The 7,500-nt window shown below is 35.9% G+C and overlaps 1 protein-coding gene across 10 annotated transcripts in view; it reads right to left on the reverse strand.

Moving 5' to 3' along the window:
- LOC136855123 (sodium/calcium exchanger Calx-like) overlaps positions 1-7,500 on the reverse strand; it is a 249,375-nt gene that overhangs the window by 201,794 nt on the left and 40,081 nt on the right. The window contains exon 1 of one of the 10 annotated variants that reach the window (XM_067131984.1): positions 559-1,362. The exons of 8 other annotated variants lie outside the window; for them this stretch is intronic. The gene's annotated coding sequence lies outside the window, so the exon portion shown is untranslated. Of the gene's footprint in view, positions 1-558; positions 1,363-7,500 lie in introns of those variants that run through there. One more of the 10 variants, XM_067131972.1, reaches the window with a different exon arrangement.

Here is a 7,500-nt window from a genome sequence, read left to right on the forward strand (position 1 = left end):
TACACACACATATTATATATATTTTATGTATTATATATATATATATATATATATATATAATTTGTATTATATATATATATATATATATATATATATATATATATATGTACATATGTATAATATATACTTATATATATATATATATATATATATATATATAATAATATTATAAATATATATATATATATATATATATATATATATATATATATATATATATATATATATATATATATATATATATATATATATATATATATATAAAAAAATTCAGAAAATACAAACCAAAGGAAGAGTAGTAGAATTTAATATTGATATAAAATAATTAAAAAATAAACAAAACAAAAAATATTTAACAGAAATCAACAAGAGATAATAAACTGGTGAAACACTGCGGCACACGAGCAAAGCGCATGAAGATAGCTCCGTAGCCTAGAGGAAATGACAGTTCTTGCTACAATTAGAGTCATTCGCTTCTCGGGGGAGACAACTTGAATTTTCCCAAACTAAGATAACTTACACGCACCTAACTAGAAGTCTATCAGTCTATGAGCTTACCTGGACTTGGAGAGGAGAGGCGGTCGGAAATTGCAAACGCTCTCAAAAGTGGGTTTCGGTGTCAGGCGGTCAAATTGCTCGCATCTACTCCTCAGTGAGGGTCAAAGCATGAACACAAACATGACGAAGAGTATGTCGGTATGAGCCCTTGTTTTCGCAACGTGTTCATGGTGTCTACTTCGTATTATATATAGTGAGTTTTGGACTGATTCAATTATGGTCACAAAATTGCCACCGTTAAAAAGAATGGTCCCTTTTACACGATTCACTGTTTTTTTTTTTTCAACTATTCTTTTCAAAAAAATATTCAGTTTTCCTGAAATTTCCCAAGCACACGTCACCCAACGATTCACAAACTCATCATAAAAAGTTTTGCATGATAATGACCCAGTTTTCAAAGCTCAACGATGCACATGCAATGACATTAATTTGCGTTTTACGTGGCAAGAATTCGCCTACTCATTCAGATGAATGTGATTTCAAAGCTGCTTTATTTCTCGATGTTACCAAAGTTGAGAATGATTTACCTATCAATTTTCACGGTGAGCTTGAAAATGACAAACTTGCACATTAACAAACGTTAATATCTTGCACAACACCACAAGTAATATTCATAAAATTTAAAACGTTTTCGTGTAAATATTCTCCGTAAGAACAAGAGACTTTCCCAGCACGTCGTTCAATTTCGGGAAAATCAATTCCACGAGCGAATAAAAACTGCAGCAGTACGAGCAGTCTGGTGGACTGGTTCACGAGCGAAAGGCTCAGAAAAGTTCCCCTGGTGGGTCGCTCTCTCGCTGGAATGCGACACCGTGGCAGAGATCGGGGGTTGCCGAAAACATGCAGCAACACTCTTGTTGCCCGGAAACCACTACCAGCTGTTCCTACTGTTTGCCCCCTCCCCCAAACCCCTGCTCCTCCAGCTCTTTTCCCTCCTACCCCGCTCCCTCAATACCCCTACCTCCTCTCCCAATCCTGCCATCAAAACTTATCCCCTCCCATTTCCCTACACTTCCTTCCTCAGAATCTTCCTACACTTCCTGCCCTAAACACTTACCAACCCCTCCTGACCCCAACTTTCCCACTTCCTACCCCAGTACATCTATTCCTCCTCCTCCTCCTCCTCCTCCTCCTCCTCACACAATTTCAGGAACCACTCCACGATCACCAAGTACATAAACAACTCTGTTGCTATTGCCGAATGATATACCAAAACTCACCGCCGAGCGTAGGCAACGCGAAAATTCTTATTATTAAAGAACGGCGGAGAAAATAAAGTACATCAGAAGCGACCAGAGCAGGGCAAACTACCTAGCTTTCCTAATGAATCTTTAAAACGCAAATGATTGAGTCAGCTTTCCTAAGCCTTACATGACGCATAGTGCTTGGAAAAATTGACACATTCAACGTCAAGAGCAATTTTATCCTAATGGATTTCGGGAACAAACTGGTGACAAAGCCAAATGTCTTCCACGCAGAAAATAAAATCCAATAAAATTCCTAAAAATTAATATATACAATTAAAATAACTATAAATATAACTAATTGATACACATTTCTGCACGTAGCTATGATCATGCAACCTTCTCAATGTCATGTAAAAATAATTGGTAATCTGCTTGGATACCTCACTTAAGCCAATACAAAGTCACTATTTAGGCACACGTGCGCTCCTATGCATGCCAGCTCGAGCGCTTGTCAATGCATACGAACACACCTTTGCTTCTTTCGCACAATAGTCAGGAGTTGTCTGATTCCTAAGAAAAGGAGCACGTAGTTATTCGCGTGTCTGCACGTATAACACAGACACATGCAAAACAACGGTGCTTCTACTATGTGATGTAAGGGTGTTCATTTCCTTTTTCATTGATTTATAGATTTAGGCATGCAAGCCAAGCACTGGGGCACCTAAGGTCATTCAGCGCTGAAACGGAAATTGACAGTGAAAAAGTTTGAAAGGTGCAACAGGAGGAAAACCTCAAAGCAGTTGCACTATGAAACAATTATTAGGAGAGGGTGGACAGTAAGATGGAAGAAAGAGAATATGAAGGAAGGTACAGTAAAAGGAATGAAAGAGGTTGCAGCTAGGGATCGAAGGGACGCTGCAAAGAACCTTAAGTAATGCCTACATTGCACAGCATGAGGTGCACTGACGGCACTTCCCCCCTACGGGGCATTTCCTTTTTCACTTTATTCAGAATAACCTTATATAAGTCAGGTATGTATATACGTATGTATGAACAGTAATAGTACGCAGGCGTCCATTGATTCGTCGGACATGACTATTAGTGAAAACCGACCATACATCAAATATGTCATAACAAATTGAAGAACCAAGGTAAAATATATGACGTACGACTAGCCTATGCGTATATACTTTTGTAAATTTATTGTTATTACCTGTCAAACTATGCAAGAGTAGAAATTTGTACAAAGTAAGCCAAACGCCCGTAAATTACATTTTGATAAAATACAAAATATATATATTATGTTAAATTTAACTGAAATACAAATAATGTTTTCTTTCATCATAAATTATTTTCATCAGTAATGAAACAATGCAACTTTTCAAATAATATGTTTTTTGACGTATGAACATTCTGTTCATAGTAAACGTGTTTACCAAAAATCTCCAAACACCTTTATCGCTCTAGAATCTGAGATGCTCCGTTTATGGATATTTTTAATGATTTTAAAAAATCAATGTAGTGACGTCCAACCTTCCATAATGCTGGTGTGGAGACAAAGATAAAAGCCTTCTTAAAACAAGAAAATCCATCAAAAGGAATTTTTAAATTCCATGTACTTGCAATGTCTTAACACAAGGGTTGATCTGTACAGCTCCTGCCTTTGCTAAAACCAACGTGTTCATCGCTAAGTGTTTGATCAATTTCTTTCTCAAGCCTTCTGGAGATGAATTACTACAATGCCTTTATAGTTATCTCACCAGGCATGTCCGCTGGTATAGTGGTTAGTGTTGTGGCATGCCACTCAGATGTCGTGGGTTCGACTCTCCCCCAGGGCGATGAAAAATCACTGGCTCTGTATCATCAGTAGTTGCTGCTGCAGTGTGGGGTCTGCGGTGAGAGGCTGAAACCAACATTCTTTGTAAGACTGAATTTCAAGTTAATGGACCCAGTGTGCTTTTTCCATGTGAACACGTTTCATATACTGAATAATAATAATTATTATGACTCCCATTCCCAGTCACCAGGCTCAGTGTTTTCTTTCTATATTCAGCAAAACTGTGTATTGAGCACTACGAATACCATTTAATTTTCAGCTAAAATCACTGAATTCCGCTAAAACTGTGAACTGATCCTAGAGTGCTTTCAATTCTTCTTCGGCTTCGGTAAAGCAGTCAATTTATCCCCCATATCTCTTATTCATGATGTATAAAAAAAAATAGGCGGCCCATAATAGTCTTTCATCTCACTCTGTGTCTTACCCATCATTGCTTTTGACAGGTATTTTCCTTTTCTTATTTTGTACATTATAATGTATATGTATATGTATATACACAGTATATATATATACACAACCACATACACGCACACATACATTATATACATATATATATATATATATATATATATATATATATATATTATATATGTATATATGTATATATATATATATATATATATATATATATATATATATATATATATATATATATATATATTACTACATATATTTATATTATATATACATATATATATATATATATATATATATATATATATATATATATATATATTATATATATATATATATATTATATATATTACATACTATATATATACATATACACATATATATATACATAAGCACAATAGCATACATAAGGACTAACGCTATTGCCAGCCTAAAAATTTTAAAAAAGTAACATCAAAAAATATTTCTGTTTATACACTTCCTCAAGAATAATGGTCAGTACCTACCATAATTCTAGCTTAATTGTCCTCATAAATAAAACTGTATTTTTTGAGCCAGAAGCATCAGGTGTAACTCCTTTGTTAAACTGGCAATTACCAGTGACGTCAAGTACCCACTTAACGTATGGATTAATCATTTCAGTGTCACGACCCAATTGGTTACTGTGGTTATCGATCGCAGCACAATCATCAGTCTCTCGCCTTGTCAATAAAAGAATAATTACAGGTCCAGTATGATTAACAGGTCGACCTTCAGTGAAAAACCATCCCCCCCCCTCCCTCTCTGTTCTCAGCACACATACAAATTAAACTAAACTACGCGAATATCTTTTACAAATAGCCAAACGCCTTTGACCGGCGTAAAAATTTCTTAGTTTGACAAACATGTATACAGTACATAAATGCATATAAGCGAATATACATTATATGTGTATACATATATATAAATATATTCATTGTATGTCTGCACATATGTATTTATGTATATTTACTGATATATACTGTATATAAATTATATAATATATATATATATATATATATATATATATATATATATATATATATATATATATATATATATATATATATATATATATATATATATATTCCACCGGATAAATCATTCGCATTTAGCGCTAAGATTCGAACAAAAAAATTTACACATCTTCACTCTTCCGTCATATAACACCTTGCAATCCTTCCTATCATCACTGCGGTAAATATTTACCGCAAAATAAAAGAAACAAAAAAGTTTTCCCTACGGATGCTGGTACTGAACTCTCATCCTACACTTAAGAAAATACCACAACTCAGTTATTTCATCTATTGTCAAAATCGTTGCACTTCCGACATACAGGAGTCAAGTCAAAAAATCTATGTTAAAATTTGAACGGGGGTAAAGTATTCACGTGTCTTTTTTTTTTCCGCAAAATCTTAAAATTTATAGATGAATTATGATTTGAGTGATTTATGAAAATCCGGCTATAAAGCAAAACACTGGGGCACTTTCAGCCAATCAGTGCTTGAGACAGCGAAAAGAGGGAGTTGGAGGAGTTGAACGGAAGGATTGAAGAAAGAGGAATGGAGCTAATAGCTGGATTTTAGTTAAATTTTGTGGACCGTTCAGATATGGACAGAGTAAGTGAGGAATAGACTTTAAAACGACTTGGAATAGGACTCCAGGACTCTCTCTCTCTCTCTCTCTCTCTCTCTCTCTCTCTCTCTCTCTCTCTCTCAATGGAAACATATTTTAAAACAGGTAGACGATGATGGATTTAAAAGAAACTTCGTGGACAAGTGGTCTATGTGTCTGAGGAAGAGTACATTAGATATTTTTTTTCTTTTGAGAAACCTCTAATGGAAGTGTCAGCAACAGCCGCACTGATATTAGCTATTTATTCCTTTTATTTCTTCCAGATACACTATTTGTTTATGCCGTCCTTTTAGCGATTCTGTCTTCTCAGCTGCGACGATATATTTATTCTGCCTTCTCAGATGGGGCGCTGTGCCTCTCAATGTATTCTTCCTTCTTAGACAGACGTTGTTTAAGATCAAGCCAGCCTTGCGCTGGTACGGGCTCTTGCTCCTGGAGCAGCCCGCAAGACTCTGATAGTGCACTATGATCCCATTTATTCGTACTTTCCTTGCGGTGACTGCAAACACACGCTCATTAAGCGCCATATCGCACAGTCGTTTTCCGTAAGACCTCGCATGTCTGCAGAGATAACGATTAGACGATAAGGCACCTACGGCATAGGACCATGGGACCCCCAACTGCCCCACCCCAAAAACGTGGTTCCCAGCAGAAGTCTCGGAGAGCCTGGAGGGACACGCCCCTCGTAAGGACGCTGAGCTCGAGGTACTAACGATTCCGCTCGTTAAGATATTTCAAGCGATTAGGGTCGTGAGGGCCAGCCGTAATGTTTCGTGCATTCCGCCCCATCAGAATGCTGATTTATCAATGAAGGGGTGGGAACGTTTGTAGTTTATCTTAAAAGCAGCACAGCACTTACTTCTTTTATATAAGAACTGACATTCTTTACAGTCATTTGAAAATTCTTGCAGAGTCTCTTTGCATATCATTCAGGGGTTTCATTACATTATCTTCGTGAATAATTTAGTGATTTCTGCAGACTGCAGATTATTTTCAAGGGTTATGAGCTTTTTCTGCCTAGTTTAAAAGCAATACAAAGCCTCCATCCTTATTCTAATGGTATTTATGACTTATTCGAGGCCACTCTACAAGCAAGACGCGAAGATATTCATCTTTTCCTTCTAGAACTGATGTCGAATTCAAATCCTTCGAGACCGCCAAAAACATCACGAATTTCCTACATAACGATTATCTAAATTTCAAAACCATTTTCGTTTAATTACTGCAGTGTCTTAATTTTTTTGAGTATGGTAAAAATGTAAGACATTTCTCATAATAAAAACTGGAATATAGCGTTCGTTTCTCTGGAAATAATAGAATCAATATCAAACTTCTTAAGTTTAACAAGGATTGACCCGTCGTCCTCGCTTCTGGAATTAAAGACTTAACTTCCGATGAACTTTTAATTTTTTCTTAGCTCAGCTTTGTGTGTGAAATCTCTTCCATTACTATCAAGTGTATGTTTGTGTAAATTGGCCTTAATCTATTTTTTCTTGGTCCCGATTTGATTTATAAATTTTATGCATACTTGCATGCCAATTCAGCAACGGGAAATTGAGCAAAAGGTTTGAAAGGTGTAACATTCAGCGCTGAATCAATTGTTAGGAGACAGTAGAAATAAGTAGTTTTAAGGTTTGACAGGTGTAACAGGAAGGAAAACTAAGAACCAATCTTAGCAACGGGACCTACTTGCAATCTAACCAGAATCAGAAATGAATAATTATTAGGAGACTGGAACTGGGTACAAAGTAAGATGGAAGAAAGTAAGATGGAAGATAGAGAATGTGAACGGAGGCACAGAAAAAGGAATGAAAGGAGTTGCAGCTAGGGGTCGAAGGGACGTTGTAAGGT

Source organism: Macrobrachium rosenbergii, chromosome 30 (genome assembly GCF_040412425.1).
Source record: "Macrobrachium rosenbergii isolate ZJJX-2024 chromosome 30, ASM4041242v1, whole genome shotgun sequence".
Classification (NCBI taxonomy): domain Eukaryota; kingdom Metazoa; phylum Arthropoda; class Malacostraca; order Decapoda; family Palaemonidae; genus Macrobrachium; species Macrobrachium rosenbergii.